Source organism: Drosophila santomea, unplaced genomic scaffold (genome assembly GCF_016746245.2).
Source record: "Drosophila santomea strain STO CAGO 1482 unplaced genomic scaffold, Prin_Dsan_1.1 Segkk101_quiver_pilon_scaf, whole genome shotgun sequence".
In the NCBI taxonomy this organism is placed as follows: domain Eukaryota; kingdom Metazoa; phylum Arthropoda; class Insecta; order Diptera; family Drosophilidae; genus Drosophila; species Drosophila santomea.
In genome coordinates this window covers 1416577-1429320 of record NW_025318933.1, presented here as the reverse complement: position 1 = coordinate 1429320, position 12744 = coordinate 1416577, and positions in this window count along the sequence as shown.

The following is a 12744-nucleotide window of genomic DNA, read 5'->3' as shown; positions in this document are numbered from 1 at the left end:
TTAAGCTTGGGCGCTGCATTTCGGCTATCTGTCACGCCAATTGCCACTTCTTCGTTTTTCCGCAAAGACTCAACCTGTGCATTTGAAATCGCTCTTTGTCGGCCCTAGCTGCCGTAAACAATTCGCAAAATAAACAGCATTAAAAAATAAACAAACTTTCTTCGGCTACTTATTATTCGCAACAGCTATTGAAAAAGCTCAATAGCTAAACAGACGCTAAAGCACAAATATAGTTTGCTTTTTTTAGTCTTGAGTATTTATTCTCAAATAATAAAGAAAAAAAAAAACACTTAAAATAATTATGAGCCAAAGTGTTATTTGCTTTCTGTGCCAGCAAGAGCACGACGAACGTCGGCAATCTCTTCAAAAGAATAACGTTTACTTCCTATTTATTTAAACACAACCCGCAAATATTACAAATGCAGTAAGCGAGCGGTCATTGAACCTAAACCCGGCAAATGCACTAATACCAACAAAACAAGAAAGAGCGCGCCCTCATTACCATTGATTACTACTACAATAACTTTGCTGAACATTCCCGAAATTGCACTTCTCTTACAGACAGTGACAAGTACAGTGACCTCAATAACAACCAGAAAGACCGCTATAGTCGAGTTCCCCGATTATCTGATACCCGTTACTCAGCTATTGGAAGTGCGAAGGAGAGGCTTCAACACTGACAGGTTTTGGCGGTTTGTAGGTGTTGGAGTCATGGCAAAAAGTTTTTTGTCAAATCGATAGAAATTTTCAAGACTGATACAAAAATGAAAAAATATCAAAACATTTTTCAAAAGTGTGGGCGTGGCAGCTTTGGGCAGTTTGTGGGCGTTACAGTGGGCGTGGCAAAAAGTTTTTTAACAAATCGATAGAAATTTACAAGACCAATACAGAAATGAAAAAATATTTAAACATTTTTCAAAAGTGTGGTCGTGGCAGTTTTGTGCGGTTTGTGGGCGTTAGAGTGGGCGCGGCAGCATGATTCGACAAACTTGCGCTGCGTCTATGTCCCTGGAGTCTGTATGCTTAATCTCAACTTTCTAGCTTTTGTAGTTCCTGAGATCTCGACGTTCATACGGACAGACAGACGGACAGACGGACGGACAGACGGACATGGCCAAATCGACTCGGCTATTGATCCTGATTCAGAATATATATACTTTATATGGTCGGAAACGCTTCCTTCTGCCTTTTACATACTTTTCAACGAATCTAGTATAGTTACTCTACGAGTAACGGGTATAAATATGAAAACATTTTTCAAAAGTGTGGCCGTGGCAGTTTTGGGCGATTTGTGGGCGATAGAGTAGCCGTGGCAATATGAATTAACAAACTTGCGCTGCGTCTATGAGTCTGGAGTCTGCATGCTTAATCTCAACTTTCTAACTTTTATAGTTTCTGAGATCTTGACGTTCATTCAGACAGACAGACGGGCATAGCCAGATCGACTCGGCTATTGATCCTTGTTGGATGAGGGGTTGGCTGGCCTGGAATTTTCCAAATATGCTGAAAGATAAAACACTCGAACACTTGACTTTTAATAAATGCGCGGGCGCGACCGGGCGTAATGTTTATTCGGCGAATACCAGATAGACACTAATGCTTATTCTACTTAGCTAAGCTCTCCCGAGCGCAGCGGAGACTCCGTGGTGAAGAGTGAGAGAGAGAAAGAGAGGGAGTGGAGAGCGGGTGTCAGTCCTCGCCCTGTAACCTGGACATTCCGCCCCCCTTCCAATCACTGGTGTTGCAATATACCCATCCTACGGCATGCTGCAGGCACCGGACACGATCCACCCAAAAACTGTTTTCTGGGCGACCGGCATTCCCTCGTCGAAGGTCAGGAATCCGGATTGGATGACCTTTGGATAAATGTCTGCTCCCAGGTCCAGGGAGACAGTAGCAGGCCGATGGAACTGGTCATCAGCCAGCACGATGTCCTGGAACTTGGACACCACTGTGTCGCTCAATGCCCGGACAGGTGTGCGGATCCGCACACTGGGCTCGATCTTAAGCACGACCTCTAGCTTCGTTTTCGCGTCGACCCTGGAGCGAATCGTGGTAGTACAGACCTTCTCGTCGCCAACATTGGTCATCGGTAACGTAATGGCTGACGCCAACGAAGCGTCGATGCAGCTCATGGGGGTGCACGGATCGATAAGTGCTGCGGCCTCGAAGGTCTTCGTCCAGTTCTCCCACTTGACCAGCGCTGTCGGAAGGATGTTCACGCTGTGGCGTTGCAGCAGCGACGAGAGCGATGGGCCGGCGTGGTCGATTCCGGGCGTTGTGGCGGTGAACTCCTACGCTGAGTTGGCGGATTTTGCCGGCGGGAACGCTGGGACGAGGCCGAAGCTGCTTGCCTGGTTGGCACCGGATGGAGACGAGAGCGCGCTCGCAACCGCGCGTGCATGTGGAGCAGCGTGTGGTGGGGTCGGTCGCACTTCTTGCAACGATCACCGCATCGGCAGTCTCCTGTGGAATGCTCGTGAGCAAGGCAATTGGCGCAGTATTTGTTAATGAGGACTGCTCGCAGATGCTTTTCAGTGCTGAGCCTTAGGAACCTCGCGCACTTCCGAAGAGGATGGATACCGACTCGGCAACGTTAGGCACTAGCACTGCGTGCGTTTTGTTGACGAGGGGCCATGCTGCGGGTAGTCGAATGGCGAAAGGAGATCGAAAACGAAATGAAAAAGAATGGATGATTAGTGCTAATGAACTACAACTAAGGACGAGAGGCGCGCCTATTTATTGTGGGGATTCGGAAGACTCCGTCGGCAAAAACACCACTTTTGCCACTGGACGTTTAAGAACAATTTTGTGCGCTTATGGAGTTCTTTTAGGTACTCTTCTTTCCATCGCACACGGAACTGCTGATGGAGAGCCTTCAAATTTAGAATGGATTTCGTTTCTCCCTTTACTTCGGGTTCCACCGTGGACATAAGGGGTCCCCCGACAAGGAAATGACCTGGCGTCAGGGCCAGCAAATCTGTCGGATCTTCAGACATAGGATAGAGCGGCCTGGAGTTAAGGCACGTTTCTATTTTTGCCAAGAGCGTGGAGAGCTCTTCGAACGTGTATTTTCGTGTGGCAGTGCATTTGTAAAATAGTGTCTTAAAACATTTTGCGCCTGCTTCCCAAAGGCCTCCCATATGGGGTGCCCCCGGAGGAATAAATTGCCATTGCATCTCATGATAACGATAGGTATCCGTCACCGACTATTTTACGGCCTGAAGGGAATCGCGGGAAAGCAGGGTGGCAGCGCCAAAAAAGGTTTTGCCATTGTCTAACTGGACTTGACGTGGACACCCTCTTCTGGATACAAAAGGAGCGAAAGCGGCAAGAAATGGATGGCCTTGGTGGAGAAACAAACAAAAACACGTGGATCATAACCAAGCTGGACGGTTACATATTTTACCTAAATATTCTTATTTTGCAACCCAAAAAAGGTTCAACAATGAACACGTGTAACTTCTAAAATAATAAACCGATTTGAATCATTTCTTGAATTCAACGCTTTTGAACTATTACCTGTCGAATGAAACATCCGATATTTTGTATAGTATTTTTGTATAGTATCTTTAGCTTTTGCGGCATTGTGCGGTGGTTCAACTAAAAAACCAATTTTCGTTTCTCGACTTTCCCCTGATCAAACATCATTTGATGTATTCAGGCATGCTTCAGTAATCGAATTCGTAAGATTTTTACGATTTCGATTTGAAATCGTAAAATTGGTGCTCCGGTTTTCGAAATCGTAAGAATTTTTCGATTTGTAAAACGGGCACTTTTGTCTGGCAGAAATGAAAAGCAAATGCCTTTTTTTATATCAAATCAGATCTTATTTACTAAGGGAAAAAAATATTTAACTCAGTGGTCTATTGATGTTAATTCCACATCCCCACAAAATCATTCTGCCACTTAGTTATTTTAAAAAAAAATATTTCTGACTCCACCTCAGATTTGACAAACAAAATGTTGCCTTCAACAGGTTTTCAAAAATAATCTTCAAACAGATGTCATTTATACGGATTTCAGTAAAGCATTCGACTCTGTTAATCATTCACTTTTAATAAAAAAACTTGATTTATTAGGTTTCCCTGTTGATCTCCTAAATTGGATTCTAAGTTATCTAAATGGCAGGACGCAACGGGTCCTCTTTAAAAATTCTCTTTCTTGTATTCTCCGAGTCACATCCGGCGTCCCACAAGGGAGCCACCTAGGTCCGCTCCTTTTTACCTTATTTATTAACGACCTTCCCTTAATAATAAATCATTCGCGTGTACTAATGTACGCTGATGATGTAAAATTATGCTTGCAATATAAGGACATTTCTCGCCATTTGGACTTACAATCCGATCTAGATTGCTTTTAAACCTGGTGCCGTGATAACGTATTAAACTTAAATGGCTCTAAGTGTAAAGTTATGACCTTTTGTCGTGCCAACTCAATGCACGCAACTTACACTTTAAGTGGGTGCTCTTTGGACAGAATAACACATGTTGATGATCTTGGTGTTCTTCTGGACCCTAAACTTAAATTTTCAGACCATATTTCGTCTATTGTCAATAAGGCCAGGGGTGTGCTTGGTTTTATAAAACGGTGGTCAAAGGAATTTGATGGTCCTTACATGACCAAAACATTATTTATTTCTCTAGTCCGTCCGATCCTCGAGTATGGATCACCTGTTTGGAGTCCACAATATGAAGTTTACTCGGACCGCATTGAATCGGTTCAAAAGAACTTCTTACTTTTTGCCTTACGGCGCCTTAATTGGGATGCAAACCGTAGATTACCTCTTTATTCGAATAGATTAATGTTAATTAACTTACCCTCCTTAGCTAACCGTAGAACGATGCTTGGAACAGTCTTTATTTTTAACCTTATTCGTGGTGAAGTGGATAGTCCCGACTTGGTTAGTCGGCTAAACTTCACTGTTCCAAGCAGATTTACTAGAAATTACGTACCTCTAATTTTAAATCATTGTAATTCTAACTATGAGTTGCATGATCCCTACAGAGTATTATGTTCTGACTATAATAGATTCTATCCTATTATCTCTAATTCTGACTCTCTGCCGTTTTTAAAGCGAACATTACTAACGTACTTAACGAATCCTTAGATATTACTACTAGCCTACATATATTTCCTCGTCCTTTACTGTCTTCTATATCGCGTCTATCTTCCCGCGATTCGAGCCGTACGATACACGGCAGCGCCCCTCGGTCGGTTGGGCGGGAGGTGTGGCCGTGGGACTCGCGCGTAAAAAAAAAAAAAAAAAAAAACAACAACAATTTACGATTTGGTAAGGGATCGAAGTACGTCGCAAAAGCTATCCCTAAGGTTGCCATACTGTTCGTGGACAGGCAGATAAAAGTACTTATAAAATATAAAAGAATTCATTAATTAATTAAAAGGAGGGCCATACGTGTTCTTTGTAAATAATGCTATATAATTTAATTACTTAAATGGTCAAAGTGCAGACCAAAGTGCGAACATCGGAATTAAAACTGTGAAAAAGGTGGCAACTCAAGATTTTCTCAAGCAAAAATTTTGCGAAAACCAGAGCACCTAAAAACGAAATCGTACGATTTGGCCCAAATCGAAATCGAAACCAGAGAGAACGCTATAGTCGAGTTCCACGACTATCTGATAAAAATTACAAGACTAATACAAAAATGAAAAAATTTCAAAACATTTTTCAAAAGTGTGGGCGTGGCAGTTTTGGGCGGTTTGTGGGCGTTAGAGTGGGCGTGGCAACATGAATCGACAAACTTGCGCTTGTGACAAACTTGCCACTTCTATGTCCCTGGAGTCCGTATCCTTAATCTCAACTTTCTAGCTTTTGTAGTTCCTGAGATCTCGACGTTCATACGGACGGACAGACGGACAGACGGACGGACAGACGGACGGGCAGACGGACATGGCCAGATCGACTCGGCTATTGATCCTGATCAAGAATATATATACTTTATATAGTCGGAAACGCTTCCTTCTGCCTGTTACATACTTTTCAACGAATCTAGTATACCCTTTTACTCTACGAGTAACGGGTATAAATATCTTACGTTTACCGGAGCATGCCTGATTGTCTTTTATACACGATAAAACAGAAGTCAATAATATAAATGTGGAAAAATTTAACTTTTCTTACGATCTGCTTTCGGCCATATGTTCTGATGATTTTAAGCGGGATATTATGGTGCTAAAAGACTTTAAAGCTAAGATTAAAAACAAGAGAAAACGCTATAGTCGAGTTCCCCGACTATCTGATACCCGTTACCCGTTAGTGGAAGTGCGAAGGAGAGTCTTCAACACTGAGAGTTTTTGGCGGTTTGTGGGCGTTAGAGCGGCGTGACAAAAAGTTTTTTGGCAAATCGATAGAAATTTACAAGACTAATACAAAAATGAAAAAATAACAAAACGTTTTTCAAAAGTGTGGGCGTGGCAGCTTTGGGCGGTTTGTGGGCGTTAGAGTGGGCGTGGCAAAAAGTTTTTTGGCGAATCGATAAAAATTTACAATACTAATTCAAAAATGAAAAAATATCAAAACATTTTTCAAAAGTGTGGCCGTGGCAGTTTTGGGCGGTTTGTGGGCGATAGAGTGGCCGTGGCAATATGAATTAACAAACTTGGGCTGCGTCTATGTCTCTGGTGTCTGTATGCCTAATCTCAACTTTCTAGCTTTTGTAGTTCCTGAGATCTCAGCGTTCATACGGACGGACAGACGGACATGGTCTTATCGACTCGGCTTCCTAGCTTCCTTCTGCCTGTTACATTCTTTTCAACGAATCAAATATACCCTTTTACTCTACGAGTAACGGGTATAATAATTCTTTAAAACTCTAACATCTAGTCTTACTATCTCCTATCAAAATGCAATAGGGTTTCCTTTGCATCCCATATTATTGTGTTTACAAAGACTTTACAGAGACTTAACGCCGGAGATACTTACCTCTGAAGTTTTCCCAGGTATATAAACAAGGCATGACCGTTCCTCCAGACGAAAAGGTGGAGTCCTAATTGCGGTTAGGTCTACCCTTACGTCAAAGGAGGTACTCTTTGACGAATATCGTCAGTTTTATTTACATTACGTGATTTTACATTCTGCCGTTTTCTGAATTCCCAGAATATAATAAATAATAATATAAATAAAATTAAATTTATAATAAAAAATAATATAAATCATTTGTCAGCTATCCAATCTGTCTCAAATAGACTGATACGGACCAATTGGTAGTTATTAGTTATTTTAATATCCTTCTTCCTCAATTATTGGATCTGTCTTTTAGCAAGTCCTGAAAGTGTGTTTCTGTCCAGAGTAGCACCTCTTACTCAACCTGAAGATCCATATCATCCTACTTTCGAGGTGATAATTGATATAGGTACCGTAATAAAATAGAAGTCTAAGACTAAATAATGTTATATCTGCCTTTAATTGGTCCGATCTGTACTACTGCAATATAATGGCGGATGCCATAAATATTTTTTATACCGCAATTAAATCAATATTTAACTCTTGTGGTCGCATGTACTATCCGAATTTAATATTTTGTCCCACTCTAAACAAAAGCTCGCTGCTTTACGATCTTCAGCGTTAAGCCAATCTATTCGGCAAGCCCCGACAGAATCCCCGGATGTGTGCTTAGCTTCTGTGCGAAAGCGTTGTGCAAGCGTCTGCTGAAATTGGTTACCATATCTCTGGAATCTTCGCAGTATGGGAGGAGTCCTTTGTGATCCGTCTCCATAAAAAAAGTAAGAAAATAATTACAGAGGAATCTCTAAATTGTCGGCTATACGTAAGCTTATGAAAAACGGTATCACTCCTCATTTGCAGCCCCCTTGTAGGTTAATTATATTACCATGACAGCATGGTAATAACCTTTTAGAGCTAACTTCCCTGGTTATACAGGGCTTAAAAAACAATATTCAAACAGATGCCATCTACACTGACTTTAGTAAAACATTTGACTTTGTAATTCATACTCTTCTAGTAAGAAAACTGGATTTTATAGGTTTCTCTGTTGATCTTCTAAATTGGACTTAAATGATTTAGTGGATCTGAATGGCAGGACGCAACGGGTCCTATTTAAAAATTCTTTTTCTTGTAATCTCCGAGTCACATCCGGTGTTCTACAAGGGAGCCACCTTGTTCCGCTCCCTAGTAATACAACATTCGCGTGTACTCAAGTTCGCAGACGATGTTAAAGTATAAAGACATTTCTTGTCATTTGGATTTAAAATTCAATCTAGATAGCTTTCAAATAAGGTGCCGTGATAACGTATTAATCTTAAATGGCTCGAAGTGTAAGGTTATGACCTTCTGTCGTGCCAACCCAAGACCCGTGACTTACACTCTAAGTGGGTGATCTTTGGATAGAATAACACGAGTTAATGATCTTGGTGTTATTCTAGACCCTAATCTAAAAATTTTATGACCATATTTCGTCTATAGTCAATACGGCCAGGGGTGTGCTTAGTTTTATAAAAAGGTGGGCAAAGAAATTTGATAATCTTTACATGATTAAAATCTTATTCATTTCGCTAGTCCGTCTGTAGACTAATGTTAATTAATTTACTCTTCCTAGCAAACCGTAGAACGATGCTTGAAACAGTCTTTATTTGCAAGCTTATTCGTGGTAAATTTTGTAGTTCCGACTCGGTTAGTCGGTTAAACTTCTCTGTTCCAAGCAGATACACTAGAAAGGGGCCGTCCATAAACCTCGTGACGCTAATTTTGGGCCATTTTGACCCCCTCCCCCCCTATGTGACATTACCATGACTCTCACCGCAACCCCTACTGTGACATTACGTGACTCTTCGGCGCACCCCCTCCCCCCCTCGGAGCTAGCTACCCCTAATCTTAATTCATTGTAGATCTAACTATGAGTTGCATGACCCCTACAGAGTATAATGTTCTGACTTTATTCTATTATCTCTAATCTCAATCCGTTCGTGGTCTTCAACAGTGCCGGACGTGATTAAACCGAGCTCCGCGATAAGCAATCGATTTGCCAGTGTTGTGAAAGTTTAATAACAATACAATAAATCAGAGTCTTCAAATAAGGCGAAATAGACGCTAAAGCACAAATATAGTTTGCTTTTTTTATTCTTTATTTTTTTATTATTTGCCAGAGTTGTGTAAGTTTAATAACAATACAATACATCAGAGTCTTCAAATAAGGCGAAATAGACGCTAAAGCACAAATATAGTTTGCTTTTTTTATTCTTGCGTATTTATTCTCAAATAAAAAGAAAAAAAAAGAAAAAACACCTAAAATAATTATGAGCCAAAGCGATATTTGCACTCTGTGCCAGCAAGAGCACGACGAACGTCGGCAATCTCTTGAAAAGAATAACGCTTACTTCCTATTTATATCAACACAACCCGCAACTATTACAAATGCTGTAAGCGAGCGGTCATTGAACCTAAGCCCAGCAAATGCACTTCTACCAACAAAGCAAGAAAGAACGCGCCCTAATTACCATTGAGTACTACTGCAATAACTTTGCTGAACATTCGCGAAATTGCACTTCCCTTACCGACAGTGACAAGTACAGAGACCTCAATAACTACCGCAACCGCAGTTACAACCAGAAAGTATAGTCGAGTCCCGACTATCTGATACCCGTTTCTCAGCTAGTGGAAGGGAGAAGGAGTCTTAAACACAGTTTTTGGCGGTTTGTAGGCGTTATAGTGGACGTGGCAAAAAGTTTTTAGGCAAATCGATAGAAATTTACATGATAAATAAAATAATGAAAACATACAAAAACCTTTTTTAAATGTGTGGGCGTGGCAGTTTTGGGCGGTTTGCGGGCGTTAGAGTGCATGTGGCAAAATGTTTTTTGGCAAATCGATAGAAATTTACCAGACTATAAAACAATACAAAAATATGAAAACATGTTTACAAAAGTGTGGGCGTGTCAGTTTTGGGAGGTTTGTTGGCGTTAGAGTGGGCGTAGCAAGATGATGCAACTTGCGCTGTGTTTATGTCTCTGCATGCTTAGTCTCAACTTTCTAACTTTTATAGTTTCTGAGATCTTGACGTTCATTCAGACAGACAGACGGGCATAGCCAGATCGACTCGGCTATTGATCCTTGTTGGATGAGGGGTTGGCTGGCCTGGAATTTTCCAAATATGCTGAAAGATAAAACACTCGAACAGGCGAACACTTGACTTTTAATAATTGCGGGGGCGCGACCGGGCGTAATGTTTTTTCGGCGAGGGAGCGGGAGCGGAGAGCGGGTGACAGTCCTCGCCCCGTAACCTGGACAATACTGATCAAGAATATATATACTTTATATGGTCGGAAACGCTTCCTTCTGCCTGTTACATACTTTTCAACGAATCGAATATACCCTTTTACTATACGAGTATCGGATATAATTATTACACCAACCAGTTTAAAAGCAGCTAAACAAGTTGCTTTGAAGGGCATTGAGCCCGAGGTGACGCCCGAAGATAGTATGGAGGCGCTACAGGAAAAGGGGCTTTCCGCTAAATCTGTTATTAAAATTCTGAATAAAGACAAGTAGCCGCAACCACTTTTTAAGATCGAACCTGACACCAAGCCCCTAAAAAGATACGAGATTCATTCAATCTACAAGCTACAGTCTGTTCTGCATCGTAGAATCACAATAGAAGAGACGCATAAGCGCAAGACTCCTTTACAAGCACTGCACCCATGTCGCCTTAGATAACAAAATCCTAAATATAAATTATCGCTCTCGATTCATTTACATAAGATATGAACGGAGCCCAAAATTGTAAGTCTTTAAATATATTCGTGTTCATGTGTGAACATTCTGCCAAAGGACCAGCAAAGCTGAGATGTACATTTGTATATTAGTTGCATTTATAACAGTAGTGGACTGTATTTATTTGATATACGTTCATTTATTTTGCAACTAAGATTTCAATGGCCCTAGTTTTCATGGCTTTTAATTTTATTGGATTACAATTATGGTTTTTATTATTTTTATACCCGTTACTCGTAGAATAAAAGGGTATACTAGATTCGTTGAAAAGTATGTAACAGGCAGAAGGAAGCGTTTCCGACCATATAAAGTATATATATTCTTGATCAGGATCAATAGTCGTGTCGATCTGGCCATGTCCGTCTGTCCGTCCGTCTGTCCGTCTGTCCGTCTGTCTGTCTGTCCGTCCGTATGAACGCTGAGATCTCAGGAACTCCAAAAGCTAGAAAGTTTAGATTAGGCATACAGACTCCAGAGACATAGACGCAGCGCATGTTTGTCGATTCATATTGCCACGCCCACTCTAACACCCACAAACCGCCCAAAACTGCCACGCCCACACTTTTGAAAAATGTTTTTATATTTTTTCATTTTTATATTGGTCTTGTATATTGGTCAAATAACGTTTTGCCACGCCCACTCTAACGCCCACAAACCGGCCGAAGCTGCCACGCCCACACTTTTAAAAAATGTTTAGATATTTTTTCATTTTTGTATTAGTCTTGTGAATTTCTATTAATTTGCCAAAACACTTTTTGCCACGCCCACTCTAACGCCCACAAACCGCCCGAAGCTGCCACGCCCACACTTTTAAGAAATGTTTAGATATTTTTTCATTTTTATATTAGTTTTGTAAAATTTTTATCGATTTGCCAAAAAACTTTTTGCCACGCCCACTCTATCGCCCACAAACCGTCAAAAACTGTCAGTGTTGAAGACTCTCCTTCGCACTTCCACTATCTGAGTAACGGGTATCAGATAGTCGGGGAACTCGACTATAGCGTTCTCTCTTGTTAATTCATCAATTTGTACTCAATTAACTTTTTTTAAACATTTCGCTTTTTCTATGTAAAAGTACATTCTCTCTTAAACAACGATATAGTGGACTGTATATTTTTATACCCGTTGCTCGTAGAGTAAAAGGGTATACTAGATTCGTTGAAAAGTATGTAACAGGCAGAAGGAAGCGTTTCCGACCATATAAAGTATATATATTCTTGATCAGGATCAATAGTCGAGTCCATCTGGCCATGTCCGTCTGTCCGTCCGTCTGTCTGTCCGTCTGTCTGTCTGTCCGTCCGTATGAACGCTGAGATCTCAGGAACTACAAAAGCTAGAAAGTTTAGATTAGGCATACAGACTCCAGAGACATAGGCGCAGCGCTAGTTTGTCGATTCATGTTGCCACGCCCACTCTAACGCCCACAAACCGCCCAAAACTGTCACGCCCACAATTTTGAAAAAGGTTTTGATATTTTTTCATTTTTGTATTAGTCTTGTAAATTTCTATCGATTTGCCAAAAAACGTTTTGCCACGCCCACTCTAACGCCCACAAACCGACCGAAGCTGCCCCGCCCACACTTTTGAAAAATGTGTAGATATTTTTTCATTTTTGTATTAGTCTTGTAAATTTCTATCGATTTGCCAAAAAACTTTTTTGCCACGCCCACTATAACGCCCACAAACCGCCAAAAACTGTCAGTGTTGAAGGCTCTCCTTCGGATTTCCACTATCTGAGTAACGGGTATCAGATAGTCGGGGAACTCGACTATAGCGTTCTCTCTTGTTTTTGTTATATATGTATAATTTTATTTTTTATTTACTATTGATATTTATAGTACTGGCAACGGATGTGCAAAGGTTATTGCTTTCATTCTTTGTTGCACAGCACATTTCCGTATGAACATTTTTTATTAATAAGCTTGTTAGGTGGCATTTTTCTAAATTGAGTGGATGTTTAACATTAAACTCTGCATTGGAGTTTTGCAAATGGATTC